Raw genomic sequence first — 11,976 nt, forward strand, 5'->3', positions numbered from 1 at the left:
TGAACATCTCATCAAATTGCTACCCAGACTATTTGCATTGCCCCCACCCTCTTTTACACTGCTACACTCTGTTTATTATCTATGCATAGTCACTTTAATAACTCTACCTACAAATTGTACATATTACCTCAAGTCGGTTAGGACATCTACTTTGTGCATGACACAAGTCATTTTTCCAACAATTGTTTACAGACAGATTATTTAACGTAAAATTCACTGTATCACAATCCCAGTGGGTCAGAAGTTTACATAGACTAAATTGACTGTGCCTTTAAACAACTTGGAAAATTCCAGAAAATGATGTCATGACTTTAGAAGCTTCTGATAGGCTAATTGACAGAATTTGAGTCAATTGGAGGTGTACCTGTGGATGTATTTCAAGGCCTACCTTCAAACTCAGTGCCTCTTTGCTTGACATCATGGGAAAATCAAAAGAAATCAGCCAAGACCTCAGAAAAGAAATTGTAGACCTCCACAAGTCTGGTTCTTCCTTGGGAGCAATTTCTGTCTCCTAGAGATGTCTCCTAGAGATGTCTCCTAGAGCGTTCTGTCTCCTAGAGATGAACGTACTTTGGTGCAAAAAGTGCAAATCAATCAATGCAAAGGAATTACTTAAAAATCATACAATGTAATTTTCTGGATTTTTGTTTTAGATTCCGTCTCTCACAGTTGAAGTGTACCTATGATAAAAATTACAGACCTCTACATGCTTTGTAAGTAGGAAAACCTGCAAAATCGGCAGTGTATCAAATACTTGTTCTCCCCACTGTATATCGACATAACCTGAAAGGCCGCTCAGCAAGGAAGAAGCCACTGCTCCAAATCCGCCATAAAAAAGCCAGACTACGGTTTGCAACTGCACATTGGGACAAAGATCGCACTTTTTGGAGAAATGCCATAATAATGACCTCTTTCAGAGCGCTACGCTGGAGATCCTGGATCCTGCGGGGTGTTTCTCTCCCAGTGTTCTCTCATCTTTGAGCTGCAGCCCTCTTCATTTCCCTCTGATCACTCGAGGATAGGGTACGTGATAACGCTGATGTCCGGGAGGGCTCTTGCCTGAGCTACGCCGATGTGGGAGCAACAATCCACTGTTTGCCTCAGATTGGAGGAGTTCGTGGCGGAGGTATGGAAAGTGTTCGATTCTCCGTTGTCCGGGAGAGAGGCGGCTCGTAAACTGCTCCAACTCCAGGATTCCCGTAGTGTGGTAGACTACGCAGTGGATTTTCGCACGTTGGTGGCTGAGAGTGCCTGGAACCCGGAAGCCCTGTTTGACGCGTTCCTTCACGGGTTGTCGGGGGTGATTTTTAAGACGAGCTCGCAGGCCGGGAGCTGCCCCTGGACCTCAACTCCCTCATAGCCTTGACCATCTGGATCGATGGGTGGCTACGGGAACGTAGGAGGGAGAGGAAGTCTGTTCACTGTCGCCGACGCTCGTCCTCGATTTCCACCTCGCCTCCAAGGAATCCGGGGAATCACCAAAACTCACATTTCCGAGTGTAACCAAAGTTTCTGGGAGGTCAGAAGTTTCTGGCTGTCGAGTCATCTCCTCTGGAGCCCATGCAACTGTGCAGGGCTAGATTGTCTCCTGCTGAGCGCTTACTCAGACTTAACACTCAGAGCTGTCTGTATTATGGAGCTATGGGACATTTTGTTCTTCCTGCGGGCTTGGGAAAAGTCCTGGACCTATCCGCGGAGGTCATGGTACTCACGGAGTACCATGACCACCGGGAGGTTTTCAGCAAGGCCCGTGCCACCACGCTTCGTCCGCATCGGCCCTATGACTGTGCCACCGACCTTCTCCCGGGCACTACACCGCCTCGGGGTGGCTTTATTCCCTGTCAGGTCCGGAGACCAAGATGATGGAGACGTATATTGAGGACTCCCTGGCTGCATGGGCTATCCGTCCTTGTGCTCCCTCACCAGAGCAGGGTTCTTCTTTGTGGAGAAGAAGGACAAAACCTTGCGTCCGTGTATCAACTACCCGGGCCTGAATGACATCACGGTTAAAAAACGTTACCTGCTTCCCCTCATCTTTCGAGCCTCTCCAGGGGGCTACCATCTTCTCCGGGATGCTGGCCTTCTAGGCAGAGTTCCTCTGTTCAGTGTCTGTGTTCTTTTGCCCATCTTAATCTTTTCTTTTTATTGGCCAGTCTGAGATATGGCTTTTTCTTTGCAACTCTGCCTAGAAGGCCAGCATCCCGGAGTCGCCTCTTCACTTTTGACGTTGAGACTGGTGTTTTGCGGGTACTATTTAATGAAGCTGCCAGTTGAGGACTTGTGAGGGCTCTGTTTCTCAAACTAGACACTCTAATGTACTTGTCCTCTTGCTCAGTTGTGCACTGGGGCCTCCCACTCCTCTTTCTATTCTGTTTAGAGCCAGTTTGTGCTGTTCTGTGAAGGGAGTAGTACACAGCATTGTACGAGATCTTCAGTTTCTTGGAAATTTCTCGCATGGAATAGCCTTCATTTCTCAGATCAAGAATAGACTGATGAGTTTCAGAAGAAAGTTATTTGTTTCTGGCCATTTTGAGCCTGTAATCGAACCCACAAATGCTGATGCTCCAGATACTCAACTAGTCTAAAGAAGGCCAGTTTTATTGCATCTTTAATCAGAACAACAGTTTTCAGCTGTGCTAACATAATTGCAAAAGGGTTTTCTAATGACCAATTAGCCTTTTAAAATGATAAACTTGGATTAGCTAACACAATGTGCCATTGGAACACAGGAGTGATGGTTGCTGATAATGGGCCTCTGTACGCCTGTGTATATATTCCATTAAAAATCTGCCGTTTCCAGCTACAATAGTAATTTACAACATTAACAATGTATTTCTGATCAATTTGATGTTATTTTAATGGACAATTTTTTAAATTTTCTTTCAAAAACAAGGATATTTCTAAGTGACCCCAAATCTTTGAACGGAAGTGTACATTTACATTAAGTGGTTTGTAAGGATGGTAAATTAATACTGCACAACAAAGTGGTTGTTTTCCATGTTATTTGATCAAGAAAAATATTTAATTTGATGCGTATGTTTTGTGTCTTTGCCCATACATTTGCACCTTTTGATGTAAATGTTTGAGGACAGGGTTTTGTTCTTTCTGGATTCCATTAGAATGACGATCACAGAGAAAGGGACAGGGCAACAACTCTTACAATTCCAACTATTGAATCCTGCAAGATTTGCCTGCACTACAGATGTCTATATCAGTCCACTAATACTAGTAAAGTCCCAGTGCACTACTTTTGTGAAAAAATATTTTGTTCAACAAAATTTTTTAATTTTGGACACACCTACTCATTCAAGGTTTTTCTTTTTTTTAAACTATTTTCTACATTGTAGAATAATAGTGAAGACATCAAAACTGTGAAACAACGCATTTGGAATCATGTAGTAACCAAAGTGTTAAACAAATCAAAATACACTGCTCAAAAAAATAAAGGGAACACTTAAACAACACAATGTAACTCCAAGTCAATCACACTTCTGTGAAATCAAACTGTCCACTTAGGAAGCAACACTGATTGACAATAAATTTCACATGCTGTTGTGCAAATGGAATAGACAAAAGGTGGAAATTATAGGCAATTAGCAAGACACCCCCAAAAAAGGAGTGATTCTGCAGGTGGTGACCACAGACCACTTCTCAGTTCCTATGCTTCCTGGCTGATGTTTTGGTCACTTTTGAATGCTGGCGGTGCTCTCACTCTAGTGGTAGCATGAGACGGAGTCTACAACCCACACAAGTGGCTCAGGTAGTGCAGTTCATCCAGGATGGCACATCAATGCGAGCTGTGGCAAAAAGGTTTGCTGTGTCTGTCAGCGTAGTGTCCAGAGCATGGAGGCGCTACCAGGAGACAGGCCAGTACATCAGGAGATGTGGAGGAGGCCGTAGGAGGGCAACAACCCAGCAGCAGGACCGCTACCTCCGCCTTTGTGCAAGGAGGTGCACTGCCAGAGCCCTGCAAAATGACCTCCAGCAGGCCACAAATGTGCATGTGTCAGCATATGGTCTCACAAGGGGTCTGAGGATCTCATCTCGGTACCTAATGGCAGTCAGGCTACCTCTGGCGAGCACATGGAGGGCTGTGCGGCCCCACAAAGAAATGCCACCCCACACCATGACTGACCCATCGCCAAAACGGTCATGCTGGAGGATGTTGCAGGCAGCAGAACGTTCTCCACGGCGTCTCCAGACTCTGTCACGTCTGTCACATGTGCTCATGTGCTCAGTGTGAACCTGCTTTCATCTGTGAAGAGCACAGGGCGCCAGTGGCGAATTTGCCAATCTTGGTGTTCTCTGGCAAATGCCAAACGTCCTGCACGGTGTTGGGCTGTAAGCACAACCCCCACCTGTGGACGTCGGGCCCTCATACCACCCTCATGGAGTCTGTTTCTGACCGTTTGAGCAGACACATGCACATTTGTGGCCTGCTGGAGGTCATTTTGCAGGGCTCTGGCAGTGCACCTCCTTGCACAAAGGCGGAGGTAGCGGTCCTGCTGCTGGGTTGTTGCCCTCCTACGGCCTCCTCCACATCTCCTGATGTACTGGCCTGTCTCCTGGTAGCGCCTCCATGCTCTGGACACTACGCTGACAGACACAGCAAACCTTTTTGCCACAGCTCGCATTGATGTGCCATCCTGGATGAACTGCACTACCTGAGCCACTTGTGTGGGTTGTAGACTCCGTCTCATGCTACCACTAGAGTGAAAGCACCGCCAGCATTCAAAAGTGACCAAAACATCAGCCAGGAAGCATAGGAACTGAGAAGTGGTCTGTGGTCACCACCTGCAGAATCACTCCTTTTTTGGGGGTGTCTTGCTAATTGCCTATAATTTCCACCTTTTGTCTATTCCATTTGCACAACAGCATGTGAAATTTATTGTCAATCAGTGTTGCTTCCTAAGTGGACAGTTTGATTTCACAGAAGTGTGATTGACTTGGAGTTACATTGTGTTGTTTAAGTGTTCCCTTTATTTTTTTGAGCAGTGTATATTTTATATTTGAGATTCTTCAAAGTAGCCTTGATGACAGCTTTGCACACTCTTGGCATTCTCTCAACCAGTTTCATGAGGTAGTCAACTGTAATGCATTTCAATTAACACTTGTGCTTTGTTAAAAGTTAATTCGTGGAATTTCTTTCCTTCCTAATGAGTTTGAGCCAATCAGTTTTGTTGTGACAAGGTATGAGTGTACAGAAGATAGCCCTATATGGTAAAAGACCTAAGCAGTGTTCGAATACTCATACTAACCGGACTAACTGTACTATTTGTGATGTAAATTGAGTATGTAGTATTATTTTTGTTGTTCATAGTATGGATATATAGTTAGTATAATATAGTTAGTATGCTAAAAGTTCCAGGATGTCGTACTAAATTCGCCAAAATATGAAGTACACAAGCAGTGGACACTATTTCCGTGATTTTAGGGCCCATAATACAATTCATCAGAAAATGGGCGTGGCTTCACACCTTTTTCAGATTTCAAGAAAATAGCGGAAAATATGGAGCAGCAGTCCGACGAGAGCGGATACAATTTCATTGCTTTAACTAATTATGACAAATGTTAAGAAAATGTTGAGCAAAGTAATAAAGTAATGACTTTTCAAATAAGTTACACGTTATGTTGGCTGACAATTGTTAGCTACGCTATCTTTATGAACCGCAGCATATCATTACAGCAGTATGTACCGGTATGTTAGCTAGCTAGCTAACGTTAGTTGGCTACTAATACATTGAACTTGCCAGTATATTAACTATATGTAATTCTTAGCTTAGCTAAGTGGTATTGTCGTTGTGTGTTCTCAATGGTCGTTGTTAATTCACTCTGGCTATCTACTCAGATGAATTTACGAACACTCAACACCCGGCATTTAATATGGCCGGTATCAGTAAACATCAGCAAATAAAGCGTAATTAAATTGTTGCCAGCAGCACAGTTACAATCACCAACGCTCTGGATAACATGAAAACTACCAGCTCTGCTAGGGCGAGTAAAATGATCAGAGTGAGGTGTTATCTCATTTGTGTCTGGAAGTAGCTAGACAGTTAGCTTGGGTGCTTGACTGCCGTTGTGAGGTCAGAACGTTTGGATTAACCCTACTCCTCGGCCAGAGCGTCCAATGTGCCCTCTGAATTTACGAACGCCCAGAGGGCACTCCAGATTGAATTTACGAACACACTCAAAGTCGTAAAATGTCTAGCTAGTAATTTGTTGTGCTAACAAGCTAGCAAGAGGTTGCATAGCAACAGAATCAACTTCCGGCAGACAGGCGAAGAGCTAGTACGCTCAACTGAAAGGATATCATTTGTTTACAGAATACTAAAATGAACGAATAGTATATACTATATAGTATGTTGTATACAGTATGTTAGTATGGGTATTTGAACACAGCATATTATGGCAAGAATAGCTCAAATAAGCAAAGAGAAACGACATTCCATCATTACTTTATTAAGACATGAAGATCAGTCAATTCTGAAAATTTCAAGACTTCTAGTGCAGTCGCGAAAACCCTCAAGCACTATGATGAAACTGGCTCTCATGAGGACCGCCCAGAGGAACCTTTCGGTTACTGGCCCAATGCCCCTACCGCCCCTAAAGGACCTTTACTAAAGGACACCAATAATAAGAAGAGATTGCTTGGGCCAAGAAACACGAGCAATGGACATTAGACCGGTGGAAATTTGACCTTTGGTCTGATGAGTCCAAATTTGAGATTTTTGGTTCCAACCGCTGTGTCTTTGTGAGACGCAGAGTAGGTGAACGGATGATCTCCGCATGTGTGGTTCCCACCGTGAAGCATGGAGAAGGAGGTGTGATGGTGTGGGGGTGCTTTGCTGGTGACACCATTTAGAATTCAAGGCACACTTAACCAGCATGGCTACCACAGCATTCTGCAGCGATACGCCATCCCATCTGGTTTGCGCTTAGTTGGACTATCATTTGTTTTTCAACAGGACAATAACGCAACACACCTCCAGGCTGTGTAAGGGCTATTTGACCAAGAAGGAAAGTGATGGAGTGCTGCATCAGATGACCTGGCCTCCACAGTCACCGGACCTCAACCCAATTGAGATGGTTTGGGATGAGTTGGACCGCAGAGTTTAGGAAAAGCAGTCAACAAGTGCTCAGCATATGTAGGAACTCATTTGTTCAAGACTGTTGGAAAAGCATTCCAGGTGATGATGGTTGAGAGAATGTCAAGACTGCAAAGCTGTCATCAAGGCAAAGTGTGGCTACTTTGAAGAACCTCAAATATAAAACATATTTGATTTGTTTAACACTTTTTTAGCTACTACATGATTCCATATGTGTTATTTCATAGTTTGTCTTCACTATTCTTTTACAATGTAGAAAATAGTAAAAATTAAGAAAAACCCTTGAATGAGTAGGTGTCCAAACTTTTGACTGGTACTGTATTTATTTATTTTCAGATTTTTCAGGGTGTGCTGCAGTATTCTCAACACCCCTACTTCCCGCAGCTCATCCAAAATAGACCTGGGGCTTTCCCACCCAGACCGATATGCATGAATATTTTTTTAATATAGAGGCCGGTTCTGAACGGACCCAAGAACAACTAGACCCGTTCCGTATAGACCTGGTCTGATCTAGACCCAGTTCGAGCCCATCCGAGTGAGAGAAGCAGCAAAAAACATTTTTTAAAACTACTTTATTAACAAGAGCTGATAAAGCCTGAGAGGAGGGAGAGCTGCTGCTCTAGAATGTGGGGGAGGGGCCGTACTGTGAGCTAGTGACATGGGGAGAGCAGGAGAGCAGGAGGGAGAGACAAGAGACAATCAAGCCCACTCGCGCTATAGTAGACGAATAAAGTCAGAAAAAAAAGAAACGTCCTCTCACTGTCAACTGCGTTTATTTTCAGCAAACTTAACATATGTAAATATTTGTATGAACATAACAAGATTCAACAACTGAGACATAAACTGAACAAGTTCCACAGGCATGTGACCCTTGAATAATGTGTCCCTAAACAAAGGGAAGGTCAAAATCAGTAACAGTCAGTATCTGGTGTGGTCACCAGCAGCATTAAGTACTGCAGTGCATCTCCTCCTCATGGACTGCACCAGATTTGCCAGTTCTTGCTGTGAGATGTTACCCCACTCTTCCACCAAGGCACCTGAAAGTTCCTTGACATTTCTGGGGGGAATGGCCCTAGCCCTCAGATCCCATAGGTCCCAGACGTTCTCAATGGTATTGAGATCCGGGCTCTTCGCTGGCCATGGCAGAACACTGACATTCCTGTCTTGCAGGAAATCACGCACAGAACAATCAGTATGGCTGGTGGCATTGTCATGCTGGGGGGTCATGTCAGGATGAGCCTGCAGGAATGGTACCACATGAGGGAGGAGGATGTCTTCCCTGTAACGCACAGCGTTGAGATTGCCTGCAATGACAACAAGCTCAGTCCGATGATGCTGTGACACACCGCCCCAGACCATGACGGACCCTCCACCTCCAAATCGATCCCGCTCCAGAGTACAGGCCTCGGTGTAACGCTCATTCCTTCGACAATAAACGCGACTCTGACCATCACCCCTGGTGAGACAAAACCGCGACTTTTTGCCAGTCCTGTCTGGTCCAGTGACAGTGGGTTTGTGCCCATAGGTGACATTGTAGCCGGTGATGTCTGGTGAGGACCTGCCTAACAACAGGCCTACAAGCCCTCAGTCCAGCCTCTGTCAGCCTATTGCGGACAGTCTGAGCACTGATGGATGGATTGTGCGTATCTGGTGTAACTCGTGCAGTTGTTGTTGCCATCCTGTACCTGTCCTGCAGGTGTGATGTTCGGATGTACCGATCCTGTGCAGGTGTTGTTACACGTGGTCTGCCACTGCGAGGACGATCAGATGTCTGTCCTGTCTCCCTGTAGCGCTGTCTTAGTCATCTCACAGTACAGACATTGCAATTTATTGCCCTGCCCACATCTGCATTCCTCATGCCTCCTTGCAGCATGCCTAAGGCACGTTCACACAGATGAGCAGGGACCCTGGGCATCTTTCTTTTGGTGTTTTTCAGAGTCAGTAGAAAGGCCTCTTTAGTGCACTACATTTTCATAACTGTGACCTTAATTGCCTACCGTCTGTAAGCTGTTAGTGTCTTAACGACTGTTCCACAGGTGCATGTTCATTAATTGTTTATGGTTCATTGAACAAGCATGGGAAACAGTGTTTAAACCCTTTACAATGAAGATCTGTGAGGTTGTTTGGATTTTTACGAATTATCTTTGAAAGACAGGGTCCTAAAAAAGGGACGTTTCTTTTTTTGCTGAGTTTAGCTGGAGTATTATCATTAAATATGATTATGTAGTACTTGTCTTGGACTGCATCAAACCGGGAGAAGCTAGTTAAGCTAGCTAGTTAGGCTAACGCCTCGATCACACAGACAGCGTCATTGCATTTTGGTACACCAGAAGTACATTCATTTCTAATGGAACACTGTGTTTGCCTTGCAGTATTGAGTTGCAGTGCATATGTTGGATTTATTGAATGTATTCATCAAATTGTATGTGGAAACGACTTGACAGAAATGGTAGCAGGTGGTGAATGTTCAACTTTTGTTTGCACACATACCATTTTGCACAACGATGCTGTTGGTGTGACAAAGGTAACTGAGGTTTTCAGTGCATGCGCTTTCTCATCCAACAGTTACAAATAACTCCATTCAAAATATTAAGTAGCAGCCCAGTTAGCTCTTGGTCGGTATAGCCGATCCTTCTCCTTTAACTGTTAATTCCATAATTTTAATTCCATTTTCCATTGATAAGATATCTCCTAACTTTTGCCACACATGGAGCGAGGCTCCAGCAGTCAAACAGTCTGGCCGTGTGGAGAAGTGCCACTATAGTGAGGGGCATCTTACCGGTTTGGTCAGTGAGCATGAGGGTTAAAGTTCATCCTCTGTCAGTGAGTGTAATTAAGTTAAGTTTGAGCATCTTAGCAATGCAATGTGTTCTATACCACTGTCAACATTCTATAAGGAAAGAGCCACTTAATCAGTTATATAATCATTAACCATATTACCCCGGATACCAGACTTAGATGAGTGATATCTCAGTTCTAGAATGTTGTCATTGATGAGAATGAATCAAAACATCTATTGACATTCAGAATTGACTTTGTTTAGACATCCAGCCTGTATTGTAGTTTCATAACCGGAGACAAATCTTCAAAGGCACAGTATTTATTTATTTATTTATTCGCAGTGGTACATGCGTTCATACAGTCTAGATTTATAGGATCCTTCCCACTATATGATTGATGCCAAATGATAAAATCCCAAGTTATCAATTAAAAGTTTATAGAAAACCTGCACTGCAATTACAGTTTATTAAATATTTTACAGCTGTAATGTCATTAATCAAATCAAACTATTTATATACAGTGGGGCAAAAAAGTATTTAGTCAGCCATCAATTGTGCAAGTTCTCCCACTTAAAAAGATGAGAGAGGCCTGTAATTTTCATCATAGGTACACTTCAACTATGACAGACAAAATGAGAATTTTTTTTTCAGAAAATCACATTGTAGGATTTTTTATGAATTTATTTGCAAATTATGGTGGAAAATAAGTATTTGGTCACCTACAAAACAAGCATGATTTCTGGCTCTCACAGACATGTAACTTCTTCTTTAAGAGGCTCCTCTCCTCCACTCGTTACCTGTATTAATGGCACCTGTTTGAACTTGTTATCAGTATAAAAGACACCTGTCCACAACCTCAAACAGTCACACTCCAAACTCCACTATGGCCAAGACCAAAGAGCTGTCAAAGGACACCAGAAACAAAATTGTAGACCTGCACCAGGCTGGGAAGACTGAATCTGCAATAGGTAAGCAGCTTGGTTTGAAGAAATCAACTGTGGGAGCAATTATTAGGAAATGGAAGACATACAAGACCACTGATAATCTCCCTTGATCTGGGGCTCCACGCAAGATCTCACCCCGTGGGGTCAAAATGACCACAAGAACGGTGAGCAAAACACCCCGAAACACACGGGGGGACCTAGTGAATGACCTGCAGAGAGCTGGGACCAAAGTAACAAAGCCTACCATCAGTAACACACTACGCCGCCAGGGACTCAAATCCTGCAGTGCCAGACGTGTCCCCCTGCTTAAGCCAGTACATGTCCAGGCCCGTCTGAAGTTTGCTAGAGAGCATTTGGATGATCCAGAAGAAGATTGGGAGAATGTCATATGGTCAGATGAAACCAAAATAGAACTTTCTGGTAAAAACTCAACTCGTCGTGTTTGGAGGACAAAGAATGCTGAGTTGCATCCAAAGGACACCATACCTACTGTGAAGCATGGGGGTGGAAACATCATGCTTTGGGGCTGTTTTTCTGCAAAGGGACCAGGATGACTGATCCGTGTAAAGGAAACCATGAATGGGGAAATGTATCGTGAGATTTTGAGTGAAAACCTACTTCCATCAGCAAGGGCATTGAAGATGAAACTGGCTGGGTCTTTCAGCATGACAATGATCCCAAACACTCCGCCCGGGCAACGAAGGAGTGGCTTCGTAAGAAGCATTTCAAGGTCCTGGAGTGGCCTAGCCAGTCTCCAGATCTCAACCCCATAGAAAATCTTTGGAGGGAGTTGAAAGTCCATGTTGTCCAGCAACAGCCCCAAAACATCACTGCTCTAGAGGAGATCTGCATGGAGGAATGGGCCAAAATACCAGCAACAGTGTGTGAAAACCTTGTGAATACTCACAGAAAACGTTTGACCTCTGTCATTGCCAACAAAGGGTATATAACAAAGTATTGAGATAAACTTTTGTTATTGACCAAATACTTATTTTACACCATAATTTGCAAATCATTTCATTACAAATCCTACAATGTGATTTTCTGGATTTTTTTTTCTCATTTTGTCTGTCATAGTTGAAGTGTACCTATGATGAAAATGACAGACCTCTCTCATCTTTTTAAGTGGGAGAACTTGCACAATTG

This window comes from Salvelinus alpinus, chromosome 9 (assembly GCF_045679555.1).
Source record: "Salvelinus alpinus chromosome 9, SLU_Salpinus.1, whole genome shotgun sequence".
In the NCBI taxonomy this organism is placed as follows: domain Eukaryota; kingdom Metazoa; phylum Chordata; class Actinopteri; order Salmoniformes; family Salmonidae; genus Salvelinus; species Salvelinus alpinus.